We start from the raw sequence: 22,617 nt of genomic DNA on the forward strand, positions 1-22,617 counted from the left end.
TAGAGGGAGCTTCACTCTGCATCATCGTACTGTAGCTGCCCTGGGAATGTTTGATGGGGACAGTGTAGAGGGATGTGTAACCTGAATCTAACCCCATGATGTACTTTTGCTAACAGTGTTTGATGGAGATTCTGAATCTTGAATTAATGTATTCTGTATTCTCCCCATCTTCTCTGTCTGCATCTCTCTCTCTCTCTCTCAGGGAATCTGTCTAAACAAATCCACGATCAGCAGTCAGCCATTTTAAGTTACTTAATGGTGGCCATTTTATGTGAGCACAACACTGAGACAATTCGGACAGTTGTCCAAGTTAGTGTCAAACAAAAACTGAAGGAAAGAGTCAAATTTAAATGGTGGTATGTTGGGCAATGTGGATGTACAAAGGGAGCTTGTACACCAGTCACTGAAAGTGGAGAAGGAGGTGCAACAAGCAGTTAAGAAGACCAATGACATGTTGGCCTTCATTGCAAGAGGGATTTGAGTTCAGAAGTGGAGATGTCTTACTGCAGTTACACTGGGCCTTGGTGAGACCACACCTGGAGTACTGTGTACAGTTTCGGTCTCCCTAACATAGAAAGGATATAGTTGCCAGAGAGGGAGTGCAGCGGAGGGTCAATTGGCTGATAGTGAGATTGCCGGACTGTCCTAGGAGGAGATATTGGTTCAATAGGGCCTGAACGAGCCCTGTTTCTCCAACCTAACCCTGGAGATCAAATCCCACATTCCTGGTGATTTCTCCACTCTCAAAGATGGAAAGATATTGACCAAGTTTAAAGCAGAGATTGACTGATTTCTAAATCCCATTGACATAAAGGGACATGGGGATAGTGTTGGGGAAAAGACATTGAAGTGAAGATATTTCACAGCTGGATTCACAGAATAGAGACAGCAAAGTATCTTAAATTTTGGAAGAGCAACAAACGTCAAACGTTTGGGAAATGATTGGAAACAATTTGGACTGAGATCTCCTCAGTGACCTGTGTGCCGACCCCACCCCCGACTTTCTGTCAGGAATGTCCCCCTCGGTGTGGTTCCTGTGTCTGCTAAGGAAGACACTTGTCCTGTCTATGGTTATGTTAATTCAGCAGTCAACAAGAGATTCAGCAATGTCCTGTCATTATTTCTGTCTTTGTTTGACAAATATTTCCCTCTGAGTTTCTGACCTGTTTGGAATAACCATTCGTCTGTCGCCTTAGGAAGGCTTTCCATAGAATGAGTAAAAACCAGCAAGAAATCACAGAATGTGAGTTAAACACAACTTCATTTCTGCCTCCATTTTAAGAGAAGATTCCTGGCCACATAAACAAAGCTCATTGCAAAGTTTCACTTCATATTTTACGTGTTGTTCACAGACAGATTTCTTCAATGAGCTGCTCTATAAATTTGGATTCAATTTGACTTTTTCACACTGTGAGATGTAAAGTTTATTCCTGAATCAATACACGGTCATTGGCAACAACATCATTTTATTAGACAAGGGGGTTCAATGGGATTTTTCACTGAAATCCTCTGATGTCAATTCCTGAGATTGGAATTTATAAAGAAACAATTTGGATTCAATGAAAACGGTCATTTTGATAACCCCAATGTCCTGACTGCCTCACGTCCTGGCACCCTCACACCATCACACCCTCATGTCCCCTAACCCTCACATCCTGACCCACTCACGTCCCCGAAACCTCTGATCCAGACCCGCTGTGTACCTCTTTCTGTGTGTGTCCCTCTCTCTCTCCGTGTGCCCGCCTCTCTCTGTTCCTCTCTGTATCCCTCTCTCCCCCTGTGTCCCGCTCTCTCGCTGAGTCCTCCTATCTCACTCTATCCCTCTCTTTCACTGCGTACCTCTTTCTATCGGTGTCACTCGCTCTGTGTCCCTCTCCCACTATGTGTCCCTCTCTCTGGCTGTGTCCCTCGCTCTCGCTGTATCCCTCTCTCTGCCTCTCTCGCCGTGTCCCTCTCTCGCTGTGTCCCTCTCTCGCTGTGTCCCTCCCTCGCTCTGTGCGCCTCCCTCGCTCTGTGCGCCTCCCTCGCTCTGTGCGCCTCCCTCGCTCTGTGCGCCTGCCTCGCTCTGTGCGCCTGCCTCGCTCTGTGCGCCTCCCTCGCTCTGTGCGCCTCCCTCGCTCTGTGCGCCTCCCTCGCTCTGTGCGCCTCCCTCGCTCTGTGCGCCTCCCTCGCTCTGTGCGCCTCCCTCGTTCTGTGCGCCTCCCTCGTTCTGTGCGCCTCCCTCGTTCTGTGCGCCTCCCTCGCTCTGTGCCCCTCCCTCGCTCTGTGCGCCTCCCTCGCTCTGTGCGCCTCCCTCGCTCTGTGAGCCTCCCTCGCTCTGCGGGCCTCCCTCGCTCTGCGGCCTCCCTCGTTCTGCGTGTGTCCCTCGCTCTCGTTGTGTCCCTCGCTCTCGCTGTGTCCCTCGCTCTCGCTGTGTCCCTCGCTCTCGCTGTGTCCCTCGCTCTCGCTGTGTCCCTCGCTCTCGCTGTGTCCCTCGCTCTCGCCGTGTCCCTCGATCTCCGTGTCCCTCGCTCTCGATGTGTCCCTCGCTCTCGATGTGTCCCTCGCTCTCGATGTGTCCCTCGCTCTCGATGTGTCCCTCGCTCTCTGGCTCTCTCGCTGCGTCCCTCTATCTCTCGCTGCGTCCCTCTCTCTCTCGCTGCGTCCCTCTCTCTCTCGCTGCGTCCCTCTATCTTTCGCTGTGTCCCTCTCTCACTGCGTCCCTCTCTCTCTCACTGTGTCCCTCTCTCTCTCGCTGTGACCCTCTCTCTCTCGCTGTGTCCCTCTCTCTCTCACTGTGACCCTCTCTCTCGCTGTGTCCCTCACTCTCTCGCTGTGTCGCTCTCTCTCTCGCTGTGTCCCTCTCTCTCTCGCTGTGTCCCTCTCTCTCTCGCTGTGTCCCTCTCTCTCGCTGTGTCCCTCTCTCTCTCGCTGTGTCCCTCTCTCTCTCGCTGTGTCCCTCTCTCTCTCGCTGTGTCCCTCTCTCTCTCGCTGTGTCCCTCTCTCTCTCGCTGTGTCCCTCTCTCTCTCGCAGTGTCCCTCTCTCTCTCGCTGTCTCCCCGTCTCTCTCGCTGTGTCCCCTCTCTCTCGCTGTGGCCCTCTCTCTCTCGCTGTGTCCCTCTCTCTCTCGTTGTGTCCCTCTCTCACATGCTGTGTCCCTCTCTCTCTCTGTGCGTCCCTCGCTCTCTCGCTGTGACCCTCTCTCTCTCGCTGTGTCCCTCTCTCTCTCTCTGTGTCGCTCTCTCTGTGTCGCTCTCTCTGTGTCGCTCTCTGTGTCCCTCGCTCTCTGTGTCCCTCGCTCTCTGTGTCCCTCGCTCTCTGTGTCCCTCGCTCTCTGTGTCCCTCGCTCTCTGTGTCCCTCGCTCTCTGTGTCCCTCGCTCTCTGTGTCCTTCACTCTCTGTGTCCCTCGCTCTCTGTGTCCCTCGCTCTCTGTGTCCCTCGATCTCTGTGTCCCTCGCTCTGTGTCCCTCTCTCTGTGTCCCTCTCTCTGTGTCGCTCTCTCTGTGTCGCTCTCTCTGTGTCGCTCTCTCTGTGTCGCTCTCTGTGTCCCTCGCTCTCTGTGTCCCTCGCTCTCTGTGTCCCTCGCTCTCTGTGTCCCTCGCTCTCTGTCCCCCTCGCTCTCTGTGTCCCTCGCTCTCTGTGTCCTTCGCTCTCTGTGTCCCTCGCTCTCTGTGTCCCTCTCTCTCTGTGTCCCTCGCTCTGTGTCCCTCGCTCTGTGTCCCTCTCTCTGTGTCGCTCTCTCTGTGTCGCTCTCTCTGTGTCGCTCTCTCTGTGTCGCTCTCTGTGTCCCTCGCTCTCTGTGTCCCTCGCTCTCTGTGTCCCTCGCTCCCTCTGTGTCCCTTGCTCCCTCTGTGTCCCTCGCTCCCTCTGTGTCCCTCGCTCCCTCTGTGTCCCTCGCTCCCTCTGTGTCCCTCGCTCCCTCTGTGTCCCTCGCTCCCTCTGTGTCCCTCGCTCCATCTGTGTCCCTCGCTCCCTCTGTGTCCCTCGCTCCCTCTGTGTCCCTCGCTCCCTCTGTCCCTCGCTCTCGCTGTGTCCCTCGCTCTCGCTGTGTCCCTCGCTCTCGCTGTGTCCCTCGCTCTCGCTGTGACCCTCGCTCTCGCTGTGTCCCTCGCTCTCGCTGTGTCCCTCGCTCTGTGTGTCCCTCGCTCTGTGTGTCCCTCGCTCTGTGTGTCCCTCGCTCTGTGTGTCCCTCGCTCTGTGTTTCCCTCGCTCTGTGTGTCCCTCGCTCTGTGTGTCCCTCGCTCTGTGTGTCCCTCGCTGTGTGTCCCTCGCTCTGTGTTTCCCTCGCTCTGTGTGTCCCTCGCTCTGTGTGTCCCTCGCTCTGTGTGTCCCTCGCTCTGTGTGTCCCTCGCTCTGTGTGTCCCTCGCTCTCGCCCTGTCCCTCGCTCTCGCCCTGTCCCTCGCTCTCGCCCTGTCCCTCGCTCTCGCCCTGTCCCTCGCTCTCGCCCTGTCCCTCGCTCTCGCCCTGTCCCTCGCTCTCGCCCTGTCCCTCGCTCTCGCCCTGTCCCTCGCTCTCGCCCTGTCCCTCGCTCTCGCCCTGTCCCTCGCTCTCGCCCTGTCCCTCGCTCTCGCCCTGTCCCTCGCTCTCGCCCTGTCCCTCGCTCTCGCCCTGTCCCTCGCTCTGTGTGTCCCTCGCTCTCGCCCTGTCCCTCGCTCTGTGTGTCCCTCGCTCTCGCCCTGTCCCTCGCTCTCGCCCTGTCCCTCGCTTTGTGTGTCCCTCGCTCTCGCCCTGTCCCTCGCTCTCGCCGTGTCCCTCGATCTCCGTGTCCCTCGCTCTCGATGTGTCCCTCGCTCTCTGGCTCTCTCGCTGCGTCCCTCGCTCTGCACGCCTCCCTCGCTCTGTGCACCTCCCTCACTCTGTGAGTGAATGTGTAAAGCAGTGAATGAGTGTGTCATAGAGTAAGTGTAAGAGTGAGAACGAGTGTGTGTGAGTGTAAGAGTGAGAGTGAGTGAGTATGAGTGAGTGTGTGAACAGTGTGTTTGTATAAGAGTGACTGAGTGTGTAAGACTGAGCGTGTGAGTGAATGTGAATGAGTGTGAGTCTGTGGGAGTGAGTGTGGGAGTGTGTATGTGAGTGTGAGTGATTGCAAGTGTGGGTGAGTGTGCAACAGTGAGTGAGTTAATGTGTAAAAGTGAGTGAGTGTGTGTGTAAGAGTGTGTGCGTATGTAAGAATGTGTGAGTAATAGTGAGTGTGAGTGAGGGTGTGAGTATGTAAGAGTGAGTGTGAGTGTGTCAGATCATGTGTGTGAGTCAGTGTGTAAGAATGAGTGAGTGTTTGTGTAAGTGTGAGTGTAAGAGGAGTGTGTAAGCGTGAGTGAGTGAGTAATTGTGTGTAAATGAGTGTGAATGACTGTGTCTGTCTGAGAGAGAGTGATTGAGCGTGTAAGAGTGAGTTAGTGTGTGAATGTGTAAGAATGAGTGAGCGTGTGAGCGTATGAGTGAGGAAGTGAGTGTCTGAGTATGTGTGAGTGAGTGTGAGTGAGAGAGTGTGTAAGAGTGAGTGAGTGTGAGTGAGAGAGTGTGTAAGAGTGAGTGAGTAATTGTGTGTAAGTGAGTGTGAATGAGTGAGTCAGTCTGTGTGTGAGTGAGAGTGAGTGAATTCAAACTGAATTCAAATGACCTCCTGCGAATTTAATTTCACCCTCCATATTTATGTCTTGGCCTAAAACACAGGCTTCATTCCAGAATTAAACCCGCTTCAAGTTAAGGGACTTTAATTCTGGGCAATCGAGATTACTTTACAGTCAATGGATTCATTTTAAAAGTGACCACACTATCGTTAATTTTGTGAATTCTGCAGTGAGTGTGTAAGAATGAGTTAAATCTAACCCCTCGATAAGATTGCACATTGTATCGCACTGCAGTGTATCTGTAAACGGCGAGTGTGTGTAAGGGTGAGTGTCTCTAAGAGTGAGCGAGTCAGTGTGTGAGTATGTCAATGTGAGTGACTGTGTAAGTGAGTTTGAGTGTGTGAGCGAGTTAGTGTGTAAGAATGAGTGAGTAGGTGAGTGAGTGTGCAAGTGTGTGTGCAAGAGTGGGTGTGAGTGATTTTGTAAGAGTGAGTGTGTGTGTGTGAGGGAGTGTGAGTGCGAGTGTAGGAGTGTGTGTGAGTGAATGTATAAGAATAAGTGTGCACGTGAGTGAGTGTGTAAGAGGGCGAGTGTGTGTGTGATTGAATGTGTAAGAGTGAGTGCAGGAGTGTGAGTGAGTGTGCGAGTGAGTGTTTAAGTGTGAGAGTGAGTGTTTAATAATGAGTGAGTGTGTAGGAATAAGTGAGTTTCAGTGTGTAAATGAGTGTGTATGAGTGAGTAACTGTATAATAGTGAGCGAGTGTGAGTCAGGGTCAGTTAGTTAGTAAGTGAGTGAGAGTGTGTTAGTGAGTGATTGTGTAAGAGTGTGAATGAGTGATTAAGTCTGTGAGAGTGTAAGAGTGAGTATGGAAGAGTAAGTGATTTAGTGTGTGGTTGAGTATGTGAGTGGGTAAGAGAGTGAGTTTGTAAGAGGGAGACGGTGTGCATGAATGAGTGTGTGCCATTGAGTGTGTGATTGAGTGAGCATGAGGTAGTGAGTGTTCGAGTTAGTGCATGAGTGTGAGTGAATGAGTTAGTGAGTGTGTGTAAGGATGTGTGTGTGTGTGACAGAGTCAGTGTGTAATTGAGTGAGTGTAAGAGTGAGATTTAGTGAGTACGAGTGTGCGAGTGAGTATGTGTGTCCAAAAGTGAGAGTAGGTGAGTGTAAGAGTGAGAGTGAATGTGTGAAAATGTGTGCGTAAGAGTGAGTATAAGAGTGACTGAATGTGGAAGTGTGTAAGAGTGAGTGTGAATGATAGTGAGTATGTGTTAGTGTGCGTGTGTGTGGAAGAGTGAGTTTGAATCAGTGAGTGAGCCTGAGTGAGTGTGTAAGAGTGAGCGAGTTAGTGTGTGAGTGGGCATGTAAGTGTGAGTAACTGAATGTGTAAGTGAGTGAGTGAATATCTGAGAGTGAGTGTGTGTTAGCGTATGGGAGTGAGTGTATCAGAGTGAGTGAATGAGTGTGTGAGTGACAGTGCATGTGAGTGAGTGTGAAGGTGAGTAAGAGTATGTAAGAGTGAGTGTGTGTGAGCGAATGTGTAAGAGTGAGTGTTTAAGTGTGAGTGAGTGTGGAAGAGTGTGAGTGAGTGGGAGACTGAGGGAGTGTAGGAATGAGTGAGTGCCTGTGTACGAGTGAGTTTCTGTGTACAGGTGAGTGTGGAAGAGTGAATGAGGGTGTGTAAGTGTGAGTGAGTGTGTGTGAGTGAGTGATTGTGTAAGAGTGAGTGAGTGCGTAAGAGTATATTTGTAAGAGTGTGAGTGAGTGTGTATGAGTGAGTTAAATCTAACCCCTCGATTAGATTCCAGTCTGTAACTCACTCCCGGGTATCTGTTATTCTATATATAAACCATCCTGAACCCCTCGATTAGATTCCAGTCTGTAACTCACTCCCGGGTATCTGTTATTCTATATATAAACTACCCTGAACCCCTCGATTAGATTCCAGTCTGTAACTCACTCTTGGTATCTGTTATTCTATATATAAACCATCCTGAACCCCTCGATTAGATTCCAGTCTGTAACTCACTCCCGGGTATCTGTTATTCTATATATAAACCATCCTGAACCCCTCGATTAGATTCCAGTCTGTAACTCACTCCCGGGTATCTGTTACTCTATATATAAACCATCCTGAACCCCTCCATTAGATTCCAGTCTGTAACTCACTCCCGGGTATCTGTTATTCTATATATAAACCATCCTGAACCCCTCGATTAGATTCCAGTCTGTAACTCACTCCCGGGTATCTGTTATTCTATATATAAACTATCCTGAATCCCTCGATTAGATTCCAGTCTGTAACTCACTCTTGGGTATCTGTTACTCTGTATATAATCTATCCCGAAGCCCTCCATTAGATTCCAGTCTGTAACTCACTCCCGGGTATCTGTTATTCTATATATAAACCATCCTGAACCCCTCGATTAGATTCCAGTCTGTAACTCACTCCTGGGTATCTGTTATTCTATATATAAACCATCCTGAACCCCTCGATTAGATTCCAGTCTGTAACTCACTCCCGGGTATCTGTTATTCTATATATAAACTATCCTGAACCCCTCGACTAGATTCCAGTCTGTAACTCACTCCTGGGTATCTGTTATTCTATATATAAACCATCCTGAACCCCTCGATTAGATTCCAGTCTGTAACTCACTCCCGGGTATCTGTTATTCTATATATAAACTATCCTGAACCCCTCGATTAGATTCCAGTCTGTAACTCACTCCTGGGTATCTGTTATTCTATATATAAACTATCCTGAACCCCTCGATTAGATTGCAATCTGTAACTCACTCCTGGGTATCTCTTATTCTGTATATAATCTATCCCGAATTAGATTGCAGTCTATAATTCATTCCCAGATATAATTTAATCTGTGTATTCACCAACGATATGCCGGACTGAGATGAGGAGGAATTTTGTCACTCAGATGGTGGTGAATCCTGGGAATTCTCTATCCCAGAGGGATGTGGAGACTCCGTCATTGAACCGGCTCTAGACTGCGATTGATGGGTCAGTAAGAGGCACGGGGATAGGGCAGGAACACGGTGTTGAAATGGAAGAAGCTCCATGATCATATTGACTGGTGGAGCGAGCTGGAAGGGCTGAATGGTTCAGGCCTGCTCCTCTTCCTTGTGGTCTGTTATTGCTAATTATTTCTATGTTTATCTATTTAAGATTATCCGGAAAAGTGGGATGCGAATGAATTCTGCATCGTTTTTGATTTGGATATTGGAATAATCATCATTTGGGGTAAGTTCTGTTATGTTGATAATTCCCTATCTTCTTTAAAAATTAAACCCTTCCTTTGGAAACATTGCCTCATTCCCTCGACTTGCTGTAAATATCCTGGCAGCTTCTGTTGTGGAAATTGTAGAGGAACATTTATTCCATTTGTAACCCCACGCTGTACCTGTCCTGGGAGTGTTTGATAGGGACAGTGTAGAGGGAGCTTTACTCTGTATCTAACCCCGTGCTGTACCTGTCCTGGGAGTGTTTGCTGGGGACAGTGTAGAGGGAGCTTTACTCTGTATCTAACTCCTTATTCATGGGTCACTAAACGCTAGCGTGTGGGTCCATTAAGCAATCAGGAAGGCCAATGGTACGTTAACTTTCATCGCTCGGGGTTATTAGTACAGGGTTTAAGATGACTTGCTGCAATTGTACAGAGCCTTGGTCACAACACACCTGGACCATTGTGTAGAGTTTTGTTCTCCATATCTAAGGAAGGATATACTTGCTGTAGAAGGAGTGTAATGGAGATTCACCAGACGAATCCCTGGGATGGTGAAGTTGTCTGATGAGGAGAGATTGAGGAAAATGTACCTGTGTTCCCGAGAGTGCCGAAAAATGAGAGGTGATCTTGAAACATACACAATTCACACGGGGCATCACAAGATAGATGTCGGTTGGATGATCTCCGACTGGTGAGATTAGAACCAGGGGGAGGGGGCACAGTCTCAAACCATAAGACCATAAACATAGAAGCAGAATTAGGCCACTCGGCCCATCGAGTCTGCTCCGCCATTCAATCATGGCTGATATGCCAGAATTAGGGCAGCACGGTAGCCTTGTGGATAGCACAAATGCTTCACAGCTCCAGGGTCCCAGGTTCGATTCCGGCTTGGGTCACTGTCTGTGCGGAGTCTGCACATCCTCCCGTGTGTGCGTGGGTTTCCTCCGGGTGCTCTGGTTTCCTCCCACAGTCCAAAGATGTGCAGGTTAGGTGGATTGGCCATGATAAATTGCCCTTAGTGTTCAAAATTGCCCTTAGTGTTGGGTGGGGTTACTGGGTTATGGGGATAGGGTGGAGGTGTTGACCTTGGGTAGGGTGCTCTTCCCAAGAGCCGGTGCAGACTCGATGGGCCGGGTGGCCTCCTTCTGCACTGTAAATTCTATGAAATATTTTTCTAATTCCCATTCTCCTGTCTTCTCTCCATAACCCCATATCCCCTTATTGATCAAGAACCTATCTATCTCTGTCTTTGAGATACTCAGTGATTTGGCCTCCACACCCTTCTGCGGCAAAGAGTTCCACAGATTCACCATCCTCTGGCTGAAGAAATTCCTCCTCATCTCTGTTTTAAAGGATCGTCCCTTTACTCTGAGATGGTGTCCTCTGCTTCTAGTTTTTCCTACTAGTGGAAACATCCTCTCCATGTCCACTCTATCCAGGCCTTGCAGTATCCTGTAAGTTTCAATAAGATCCCCCCCTCATCCTTCTAAACTCCAACGAGTACAGACCCAGTGTCCTCAACCATTCCTCATACGACAAGTTCTTCATTCCAGGGATCATTCTTGTGAACCTCCTCTGGACCCTTTCCAAGGCCAGCACATCCTTCCTTAGATACCGGGCCCAAAACTGCTCACAATACTCCAAATGGGGTCTGACCAGAGCCTTATACAGCCTCAGAAGTACATCCCCGGTCTTGTATTGTCGCCCTCTTGACGCGAATGCTCAGAATCAGGAGTGGACCATTGCAGACTGAGATGAGGGGGAATTTCTTAATTCAGAGGGTGGAGAATCTTTGGAATTCTCTGATCCAGAGGGTTGTGGAAGCTCAATCGTTGAGCATGTTCCAGACACAACTCGACTGTGTATAATAAAATAGGAATGTGTGTGTGAGTGTGCGTGCGTCTGTGCGTGCCAGGATCTGTTTGAATGGTGGAGCAGACTCGATGGGCCAAATCGCCTACACCTGCTCATATTTTCCTTTGAGACTTAAATGCGTACACAGACACAAGTTCACAGATACACACACACATGCGCGTGCACACACTGACTGATACATACACGGCAACAGATACATACACACACACACACACATGCGTGCATAGACACATATATATTAGCCATTTAAGACAATTTGATAGAATGCTACACATCCTAGTTTGCCGATGACACCAAACATTAGACAGCGTTGTAAACAGCACAGCTGGAAACATCAAATTGCAGGGAAATATTATCGCTTTGGCAGTTGACTGAACTGTGGACGTGTTTCTGTGTCGGGAAATGTAAGATGTGTGGTGTTGGGTGTTCTAACACACAGAAGAGCCAACACAGTTGCATATGGTACAACGCTTGTTTATTTAAACTCACTATTTACAACTTGGTCTTTGCACTCTGCACGTGGGGGGCTCCCTGCTTGTGGTGTTTCAACAGCTCTTTCATGCTTCCTTCTCCCCAGACCTACTGACCTCCAGGTGTCGTGCTCGTGCTTTTTATGTGGTTGGTGTTCTTGTCTGTGATTGGTTGTGGTGTTGTGTACTCTGATTTGCCTGTTAGTGTGTCCATCATGATGTGTGTGTTTGAATATCATGACATCCCCCCTTTTTACAAAGATATGTGCCTACGTGGTAATAAATATGATCGTGACGTGAGTGCATCTAAGAGTGTGTGTGTGTCGTGTGCAGCATGTGTCTATGACGGAACTATGTACATGGGGCGATGTCGAGTGCGTCACATGAATCCAGTTGTACCATAACATAACAGAAATGCGAACGAGAGAAGAAGAAAAAAATTTTTGAACAGTTGTCCAGTCAGACGACATCTGGAACGATAAACAACAACAGGTTATCATGTAAAATTGTCCAACTTATTAAACATATGAACTGTATTATAAGTCCATTCTAATGGGTTTGCGACGAATTCGGGTTGACCGCCTTAAGGGTGGATCAAGAACCACCGGCTGCTGTGCAGGCATGGCCATGGGTGGCGATGGAAAGGGCGTGATGTGCGGCAGCTCCACAAAGTCATCCTCGGAAGCCTGTTGAGGATCTGGCGTGTTGTGTGGCTGTGAACGTGGAAGTCGGCGAAGGGCGCGCCGATTGCGGCGACGCACGGAACCATCCGGCATGCGAACCAGGAACGAGCGGGGAGCCACTTGTCGGAGGACTTCGGCCGGTGCTGACCAGCCACCATACGGTTGATGGACGCGTACTTTGTCTCCGGAGGACAGGGGGGGCAGGTCCGTCGCTCGTGTGTCGTACCGACCTTTCTGGCGATCACGCTGCAGTTGCATGTCCCGAAGAACCGCCTCATGGTCTGTTGTCGGTGCCAGGACGGAAGGTACCGTCGTCCTGAGGGAGCGACCCATTAGTAGCTGCGCTGGCGAGAGGCCCGTGGATAACGGGGCCGATCGATAGGCCAGCAAGGCAAGGTTAAAGTCCGATCCGGCATCAGCCGCCTTGCACAGGAGCCGCTTTGCGATGTGGACACCCTTTTCAGCCTTCCCGTTCGATTGTGGATGCAGAGGGCTGGATGTCACATGAGTGAAACCATATGCTGCGGCAAAGGACGACCATTCACGGCTGGCAAAACAAGGTCCATTGTCTGACATGACAGTCCTTGGAATGCCATGGCGAGCAAACGTTTCCTTGCAGGCCCCAATGACTGCGGACGACGTCAGATCATGGAGAGGCATGACTTCCGGGTAGTTTGAGAAGTAGTCTATAATAACAATGTAATCTCTGCCGAGCGCGTGAAATAGGTCAACACCCACCTTCGCCCAGGGGGACGTCACCATCTTGTGTGGTAGAAGTGTTTCCGGAGGTTGCGCCGGCTGAAACCTCTGACAGGTTGTGCAGTTGAGCACCATGTTGGCTATGTCTTCATTAATACCCGGCCAATATACCGCCGCCCGGGCCCTTCGTCTGCATTTTTCGACACCCAAGTGGCCTTCGTGTAGTTGACGAAGAATCATCTGGCGCACACTGTGTGGAATGACGATCCTATGCGATTTCATAAGGACCCCGTCTATATTGGTGAGATCATCTCGCACATTATAAAACTGGGGGCACTGCCCTTTTAGCCACCCTTCCGTCATGTGGCGCATCACTCGCTGCAGCAGAGGGTCAGTCGCCGTCTCTGCGCGTATGTGGGCCAGACAAGGATCATCAGCTGGCATATTTGCTGCTGTCAGAGTCACGTGTGCCTCAATTTGACGCACGAACCCCTCCGCATCTGGTGGTGTGCTCACTGCTCGGGAAAGAGTGTCCGCCACTATGAGTTCCTTCCCCGGAGTGTAGATCAGTTCAAAATCGTACCTCCTGAGTTTGAGTAAGATGCGCTGGAGGCGAGGAGTCATGTCGTTCAGGTCTTTGTTAATGATGTTGACCAGGGGGCGGTGGTCAGTTTCGACCGTGAATCGTGGCAGGCCATACACATAGTCGTGGAACTTGTCCAGTCCAGTTAACAAGCCCAGGCATTCTTTTTCGATTTGCGCGTAGCGCTGTTCGGTAGGGGTCATGGCTCGTGAGGCATACGCAACCGGGGCCCATGATGACGTGCTGTCTTTTTGCAGGAGTACCGCTCCAATACCAGATTGGCTGGCGTCTGTTGAGATCTTTGTAGGGCGAGTCGCGTCAAAGAAGGCCAGCACTGGTGCCGTGACCAGTTTGTGCTTGAGCTCCTCCCATTCCTGCTGATGCGACTGGTGCCAGTTGAATTCCGTCGATTTTTTTACGAGATGGCGCATGTTTGTTGTATGAGAAGCCAGGTTGGGAATGAACTTCCCAAGGAAGTTGACCATGCCCAGGAATCTTAAGACAGCCTTCTTGTCAGCCGGTCGTGGCATGGCTGTGATGGCGCTAACCTTGTCTGCATCGGGACGGACCCCGGACCTTGAGATGTGGTCCCCGAGGAATTTCAGCTCCGTCTGGCCGAAAGCACACTTCGCACGGTTGAGACGCAGGCCATTTTGCCGTATGCGGGTGAAGACACGTCGAAGACGATGCATGTGTTCCTGCGGAGTGGTGGACCAAATGATGATATCGTCCACATATACACGTACCCCTTCGATGCCTTCCATCATCTGCTCCATAATGCGGTGGAATACTTCAGATGCCGAAATGATGCCGAATGGCATCCGGTTGTAGCAGAATCTGCCAAAAGGGGTGTTGAATGTGCATAGTCTTCGGCTGGCCGGGTCCAGTTGGATCTGCCAGAATCCTTTGGACGCATCCAATTTAGTGAATATGTTGGCTCGCGCCATCTCGCTGGTGAGGTCTTCTCGTTTCGGGATGGGATAGTGTTCCCGCATGATGTTGTTGTTCAGATCTTTTGGATCTATACATATACGGAGCTCGCCAGAGGGCTTCTTTACACAGACCATGGAGCTGACCCATGGCGTGGGCTCCGTGACCTTGGATAGGACCCCTTGGTCCTGAAGAATCTGCAGTTGTGCCTTGAGGCGGTCTTTGAGAGGCGCAGGAACCCTGCGAGGTGCGTGAACGACAGGGATGGCGTCCGGTCTGAGTCGAATCTTGTACGTGTGTGGCAATGTCCCCATGCCTTCAAAAACCTCCTGGTTGTGAGCGAGGAGGGAATGGAGATTCGCGTGGAACTCAGCATCCGGGAAGTCGGATATCTCATCTGGAGAGAGAGACATGATGCGCTGTACCAGGTGAAGGACCTTACACGCTTGTGCGCCCAGTAACGAGTCCTTTGATGAGCCCACAACTTCGAAGGGGAGTGTGGCCGTGTACCTCTTGTGAGTCACCTGTAGCTGGCAAGATCCTACGGACGGGATAACGTTCCCGTTATAGTCAACCATCTTAAGCCGGGATGGTGTGATGAGTGGTTTGACCTTCATGGCCTGGACTGCAGAGTAAGCAATCAGGTTGGCGGATGCGCCGGTGTCCAGACGGAAGGCGACGCGCGATCGGTTGACCGTCAGGGTGGCACACCACTCATCGTCTGGATTGATGGCATTGACCTTGTTGACATCAATGACGGCAACTCTGAAGTCATCCTGGTCATCTGCATCACTTAACTGGAAGTCTTGATGCGTGGGCTGGACGGTCCTGACTCGTGTGCGAGGTTGTCGAGGATGCGCCGGATCCATGGGTTGAGCCGCACGACAGCGGGCTGCGTAGTGGCCTATCATGGCACATCTGTTGCACTGTTGGTATTTTGCAGGACATTGCCCTTTTAAGTGTAGACCTCCACACTTGCTGCACGTCATGACGTCACGGCGTTCGTTGCGCCACTGCGCATGCGCAGTGCGATCTTGCGGTGGGCGCGCCTGCGCAGTGCGTCCCTCGTTGTGGCCGTTATTCTTGGCGCGCACCTGCGCGGGAGACCGCGAAAAGCGCGGGAAGCGGCCGCTGTCGTCCGGGCCGTGGGGCGGGAGGAAATCGACGGCCTGGATGCGTTCAACGTCGTGGGCGGCCTGGCTTGCCGATTCGACGGCTGGGGACCCCCTCCGTGCCAACTCGGACGCCTGAAATCGGGCAAAACGGCAGGCAGCATTCTCATGGAGGACACAGGCTTCCACAGCAGACGCTAAGGTGAGGCTCTTTATTTTAAGAAGCTGCTGGCGTAGGCCACTGGAGGCAACGCCAAAAACAATCTGGTCCCTGATCATGGACTCTGTGGTGGTGCCGTAACCGCAGGACTGCGCCAGAATCCGGAGGTGCGTCAAAAAGGGTTGAAAAAGCTCCTCCTTACCTTGCAGGCGTTGCTGAAAGATGTATCTTTCGAAAGTTTCGTTTACTTCAGTTTGAAAGTGCTGGTCCATTTTGAGGATGACCGTGTCATATTTGGCCTGGTTTTCGCCTTCCTCGAACACCAGTGAATTAAAGACATCATTTGGGTGGGGGCCTGCGTAGAAGAGGAGCATTGCAATCTTCGAATCATCCGAGACATTCTGTTTTTCGGTGGCACGGATGTACAGGTCAAATCGCTGCCTGTAGAGCTTCCAGTTGGTGCCTAGGTTCCCCGTGACTTGCATCGGCTGCGGTTTGCCGGTGTGGTCCATGTCCAGAATGGCAGGTTGGTAGGCAGGTATCGATCCACTCCTGTACCATGTGGTGTTGGGTGTTCTAACACACAGAAGAGCCAACACAGTTGCATATGGTACAACGCTTGTTTATTTAAACTCACTATTTACAACTTGGTCTTTGCACTCTGCACGTGGGGGGCTCCCTGCTTGTGGTGTTTCAACAGCTCTTTCATGCTTCCTTCTCCCCAGACCTACTGACCTCCAGGTGTCGTGCTCGTGCTTTTTATGTGGTTGGTGTTCTTGTCTGTGATTGGTTGTGGTGTTGTGTACTCTGATTTGCCTGTTAGTGTGTCCATCATGATGTGTGTGTTTGAATATCATGACAAGATGATGTATTTTAGACTTAAAAAGAATAGAACCGTGATCTTTATAAATGATGAGGAGACAGAAACAGTGGAAGTTTAAACTGGACAGATATTTCACAGCTGGATTCACACAATACAGACATCAATGTGTCGTAGATTTTGGAAGTGCCACAAATGTTGTCCAGTGCAGTGCAAGGCGTACCTCAATGTTTCAGTCTTACTGAGAAACTGTCAGCCCACAGGACAACATTTCTGTATAATAGGATTGAAGCATAAGTTCAAATAGTTTTGTTTCAAAGTTTAAAATAACCTGTCATTTTTCTGTGCAGCTTTTGGAATCTGTCAGTGGAATTTAGGTTATACAGGCAAGTGTTAACAAGAGTATTGGGAACTGATTAGAAATTTTGATGGAGATAATCCTGCATTATGGAAATGTGTGAGGTCTATTTAGGGTTGGGGAATGGATTGATGATCAAAGCATGTCGTTTTTTGTTATCTTCATCAGACTGACAGCCTTGAAGATTCACAACTTCCATGTGCTGAGAAAAAGGATTGATTAACCAAGGCCTATTATTCAAATACTTCAGACAAGTAACAAAACAACAGTAACAGAGAATATACAAACAGAGACAAGCAGACACCTGTAATCGGAGCTTAAACTTCATGTTTAAATGTGAAGGGCTGAAATAAACATGAGTCCACCCTGGGATTCGGTGCAATTTGAGTTCTGTTTTTCCAAAAAATAAAAATAACTATCTGCAATGAAAAATTCCTTGGACAGGACAGAGGGATTTTGACTCTGTATTTAAGCCCAGACAGTATTTGGGTTGTGAGTGTTTGATGGACAGTATAGAAGAAGCTTCACTCTGAAACACTGGAATTTAGTTTAAGGGGTGATTTAATCACATGCTTCAGAACAATAATTGATATTGTACGTCTCGTGTGTGTCTCAGTGTCAGCTGTGAAACATGCACAGCACAATCTCATCCTGTTTCTGTGTGTCTCTCTCTCTCTGAAATTAGCTGGTCCATTTCCTAAATAACCACTGACTAGATTTCAAAAGGGTTCCATTGCCTGTGTAGCAGTTTGTGATACCCAAAGGTTATGAAAAGTGCTTTAGAAAAGTCTGTCCGCAAGCTGTTGTGAGGATGTTCAGAGTCAGCGTGTGACTTGGGTCACACACAGGCCAGATACACCTCTCCAAGTTAAAGGTGGAGAATGGATCTCGCTCCATTTCATAGATCATCATCGAATTTGAAAAATGAAAATGAAAAAATGAAATGAAAATCACTTATTGTCACAAGTAGGCTTCAAATGAAGTTACTGTGAAAAGCCCCTAGTCGCCACATTCCGGCGCCTGTTCGGGGAGGCTGTTACCGTGCAGAAGGAGGCCATTCGGCCCATTAAGTTGCACCGGCTCTTGGAAAGAGCACCCTACCCAAGGTCAACACCTCCACCCTATCCCCATAACCCAGTAACCCCACCCAACACCAAGGGCAATTTTGAACACTAAGGGCAATTTATCATGGCCAATCCACCTAACCCGCACATCTTTGGACTGTGGGACGAAACCGGAGCACCCAGAGGAAACCCATGCAGACACGGGGAGGATGTGCAGACTCCGCACAGACAGTGACCCAAGCCGGAATCGAACCTGGGACCCTGGAGCTGTGAAGCAATTGTGCTATCCACAATGCTACCGTGCTGCCCTGAAATATGTATTTGAAAGATGTATTGACCCAGCCTGTCTGAGTTTGTGTCTGTGTGTGAGTTTGTGTTTGTCTGTATACGTGTTTGTGTGTCTGGGGTGGGGGGGGGGGGGGGGGGGGGGGGGGCGTTGTTTGTGTGACTCTTTGTGCGGCACGATAGCACAGTGGGTAGCACTGTGGCTTCGCAGCTCCAGGGTCCCGGGTTCGATTCCTGGCACGTTCTCCCTGTGTCTGCGTGGGTTTCCTCCGGGAGCTCCGGTTTGCTCCCACAAGTCTGAAACACGTGCTGTTGGGTAATTTGGGCATTCTGAATTCTCCCTCCGTGTACCCGAACAGGCGGCGGAATGTGGCGACTAGGGGCTTTTCACAGTAACCTCATTGCAGTGTTAATGTAAGCCTACTTGTGACAATAAAGCTTATTATACATGGTAGTCCCACAGGCTCTTACCCTGGCTACATGGTAGTCAGCTCTCCAAAAGGGTTAATTGTAGTGTCCACAGCAGTATGGTGTAATGTAGTATTAACTGGGACAAGAGCTTATAGTATAAACAGTGACTGGGTTAACTGCAGTGATCACTGGGAAAGGAGCTAATGTGTTTAAATAGAGATGAGAACGGTTATATATTACAAGATAATATTCACAATGACATTCTCTAATGCAATAATATTTCAGACATAGTGTAGAGCAGCATTTACAGCAACTGATGCTGCCAGGAAATAAATTGATCCAGGGCTTTGTATCGGATTATTAAAATAGGTTATTGATTAAGGTGGTCTAGTCGCTAAGGCAGGCTCGATCAGCTGAATGGCCCATTACTGTTCCTATGTACCTCTCCTGGGAGTGGTTGATGGGGCAGTGTAGAGGGAGCTTTACTCTGTATCTAACCCCGTGCTGTACCTGTCCTGGGAGTGTTTGATGGGGAGAGTATACAGGGAGCTTTACTCTGTATCTAACCCTGTGCTGTACCTGTCCTGGGAGTGTTTGCCAGGGACAGTGTAGAGGAATCTGTGTCTAACCCCATGATGTACCTTTGCTGGTCGTGTTTGACGGAATTTCAAAATCTCAAATAAATGTCTTCTATTAGTTTCTCCATCTCTCTGTTTCTGCTTCTCTCTCTGTCTGCCTGGGAATTTTGTCAAAACAAAATCCACGATCAGCAGTCAGCCATTTTAAGTTACTTAATGGTGGCCATTTTAGGTGAGCACAGCACAGTCATTTCTGACATTTGTACACACTGGTATAACAAAATACTGATGGAAAGTGTCTGATTTAAACAGTGATTTGTTGGGGAATGTGGATATAGAAAGGGAGCTGGTTGTCCTTGTACACCAGTCACTGAAAGTGAAGAGGGGGGTGCAGCAAGCAGTTAAGAAGGCCAATGATATGTTGGCCTTCATTGAAAGAGGGATTTGAGTTCATAAGTGGAGATGTCTTACTGCAGTTACACAAGGCCTTGGTGAGAGCATACCTGGAGTATTGCGTACAGTTTCGGTCGCCCTAACTAAGAAAGGATATAGTTGCCAGAGAGGGAGTGCAGCGGAGGGTCAATCGGCTGATAGGGAGGTTGCCGGACTGTCCTACAAGGAGAGATTGGTTTGACTGTGGCACAGTGGTTAGCACTGCTGCCTCACAGTGACCCGAGTTAAATTCCGGCCTTGTGTGACTGATTATGTGGAGTTGGCAGTTTCTCCCCGTGTGTGCGTGGGTTTCCTCCGGGTGCTCCGGTTTCCTTCCACAGTCCAAAGATGTGCAGGCCAGGTGGAATGGTCCTGCTAAATTACCCCTTAGTGTCCAAGAAAGATTGTTTAGATTAGGTTAAGGAGTTATTGGGATAGGGCGGGTGACTGAGTTTACATAGAATGCTGTGTCAGAGGGTAGGTGTAGATTCGATGGGCAGAATGGCCTCCCTCTGCATTGTAGGGATTCTATGATTGTGCCTGTATTCACTAGAGCCGAGAAGGATGAGAGGAGATGTTGGCCGTGCTAAATTGCCCCTTAGTGACCCAAAGGTTAGGTGGTGTTACTGGGGTTATTTGGAGAGGCTGGAGGCGTGGGCATAGGTAGGGTGCTCTCTCCGAGGGCCAGTGCAGACTCGATGGGCCAAATGGCCTACTCCTGCAATGTATATTCTATGATTCTGTGAGCTCTGATTGAAATGTATTACATTCCGACAGCGCTGTTCAGACTATACAGAGGGATGGTGATTTCCACGTTGTACTGCCTCTGCCATGTCTTGGGAGTGATCATGGAGACAGTGTAGAGGAAACTTTACCCAGTATCTAACCCCGTGCTGTACCTGTACTGGGAGTGTTTGATGGGGACAGTGTAGAGGGAGCTTTGCTCTGTATACATCATCGTACTGTAGCTGCCCTGGGAATGGGGACAGTGTAGAGGGATGTGTAATCTGTATCTAACTCCATGATGTACTTTTGCTAACAGTGTTTGATGGAGATTCTGAATATTGAATTAATGTATTCTGTATTCTCCCCATCTTCTCTGTCTCTGCATCTCTCTATCTCTCTCTCTGGGAATCTGTCTAAACAAATCCACGATCAGCAGTCAGCCATTTTAAGTTACTTAATGGTGGCCATTTTATGTGAGCACAACACTGAGACAATTCGGACAGTTGTCCAAGTTAGTGTCAAACAAAAACTGAAGGAAAGAGTCAAATTTAAATGGTGATATGTTGGGCAATGTGGATGTACAAAGGGAGCTTGTACACCAGTCACTGAAAGTAGAGAGGGGGGTGCAGCGGAGGGTCAATTGGCTGATAGTGAGATTGCCGGACTGTCCTAGGAGGAGAGATTGGTTCAATAGGGCCTGAACGAGCCCTGTTTCTCCAACCTAACCCTGGAGATCAAATCCCACATTCCTGGTGATTTCTCCACTCTCAAAGATGGAAAGATATTGACCAAGTTTAAAGCAGAGATTGACTGATTTCTAAATCCCAAGACATAAAGGGACATGGGGATAGTGTTGGGGAAAAGACATTGAAGTGAAGATATTTCACAGCTGGATTCACAGAATAGAGACAGCAAAGTATCTTAAATGTTGGAAGAGCCACAAATGTCAAACGTTTGGGAAATGATTGGAAACAGTTTGGACTGAGATCTCCTCAGTGACCTGTGTGCAGACCCTACCCCCGACTTTCTGTCAGGAATGTCCCCCTCGGTGTGGTTCCTGTGTCTGCTAAGGAAGACACTTGTCCTGTCTATGGTTATGTTAATTCAGCAGTCAACAAGAGATTCAGCAATGTCCTGTCATTATTTCTGTCTTTGTTTGACAGATGTTTCCCTCTGAGTTTCTGACATGTTTGGAATGACCATTCGTCTGTCGCCTTAGGAAGGCTTTCCATAGAATGAGTAAAAACCAGCAAGAAATCGCAGAATGTGAGTTAAACACAACTTCATTTCTGCCTCCATTTTACGAGAAGATTCCTTTTAAAAAAAAAATACATTTTACTAAAGTTTTTCGATCAAAAAGAATTTTCCATTTTTACAACTTAGTAACAAAATGTACATTGACCGTTATTTAAACAATATATTAAACTAACAACAAGTGCAGAAAAAGAACAAGAAAAAAGCAATAATAATACTGAAACAATAAATATAAACAACTAGCATAGAAAGAAAAAAACAAAAAACCCCAAATACAGAATACACCCCCCCCCCCCCCCCCTCCTCCACCCTGGGTTGCTGCTGCTGTCTTTCCTGTTTTCCCTTATCGCATTGCGAGATAGTCAAGGAACGGTTGCCACCGCCTGGTGAACCCCTGAGCCGAACCTCTTGGTGCGTATTTGATTCGCTCCAATTTTATAAACCCTGCCATGTCGTTTATCCAGGCCTCCACGCCCGGGGGTTTAGCTTCTTTCCACATAAGTAGAATCCTTCGCCGGACTACTCGGGACGCAAAGGCCAAAACATCGGCCTCTCTCGCCTCCTGCACTCCCGGCTCTTCTGCAACCCCAAATATAGCTAACCCCCAGCTTGGTTCGACCCGGACCCCCACCACCTTTGAGATCACTCTTGCCACACCCACCCAGAACCCATGCAATACCGGGCATGACCAAAACATGTGGGTGTGGTTCGCCGGGCTTCCCGCGCACCTATCCTCCACTCCAAAAAATCTACTCAGCCTTGCTCCCGTCATATGCGCCCTGTGTAGAACCTTGAATTGGATCAGGCTAAGCCTGGCACACGAGGACGAGGAATTTACCCTGCTTAGGGCATCTGCCCACAGCCCCTCCTCAATCTCTTCCCCCAGCTCTTCCTCCCATTTACCCTTCAGCTCCTCTACCATCGTCTCCCCCTCGTCTCTCATTTCCCTGTATATATCGGTGCCTTTACCTTCACCGACCCATGCTCCCGAAATCACTCTGGCCTTGGTCCCTTCCGCCGGGAGCTGCGGAAATTCCCTCACCTGTTGCCTCGCAAATGCCCTCACTTGCATATATCGGAAGGCATTCCCAGGTGGCAACTCGTATTTTTCTACCAATGCTCCCAGACTTGCGAATGTCCCGTCTAAGAACAAGTCCTTCAACTTCCCAATTCCTGCTCGCTGCCAAGATTGAAATCCCCCATTTTTCCTCCCCGGGACGAACCTGTGATTGTTCCTTATCGGGGACCACACCGAGGCACCCGTCACTCCCCTATGTCGTCTCCACTGCCCCCAAATCTTCAAAGTCGCCACCACCAATGGGTTTGTGGTGTATTTTTTGGGGGAGAACGGTAACGGCGCCGTCGCCAGTGCTTTTAAACTTGTTCC

The 22,617-nt window shown here is 49.3% G+C and overlaps 1 long non-coding RNA gene across 4 annotated transcripts in view; it reads left to right on the forward strand.

Moving 5' to 3' along the window:
- The window catches only part of LOC140410216 (uncharacterized), a 110,889-nt gene extending 89,644 nt beyond the window's left edge, over positions 1-21,245 (forward strand). For 3 of the 4 annotated variants that reach the window (XR_011940567.1, XR_011940568.1, XR_011940570.1), the window contains 2 exons: positions 8,733-8,807; positions 16,649-16,852. This is a non-coding gene — a long non-coding RNA (uncharacterized lncRNA). Of the gene's footprint in view, positions 1-8,732; positions 8,808-16,648; positions 16,853-21,139 lie in introns of those variants that run through there. The other variant, XR_011940569.1, reaches the window with a different exon arrangement.
- The last annotated feature ends 1,372 nt before the right edge of the window (positions 21,246-22,617 follow it).

The sequence above is a fragment of the Scyliorhinus torazame genome, chromosome 4, assembly GCF_047496885.1.
Source record: "Scyliorhinus torazame isolate Kashiwa2021f chromosome 4, sScyTor2.1, whole genome shotgun sequence".
NCBI classification, from domain to species: domain Eukaryota; kingdom Metazoa; phylum Chordata; class Chondrichthyes; order Carcharhiniformes; family Scyliorhinidae; genus Scyliorhinus; species Scyliorhinus torazame.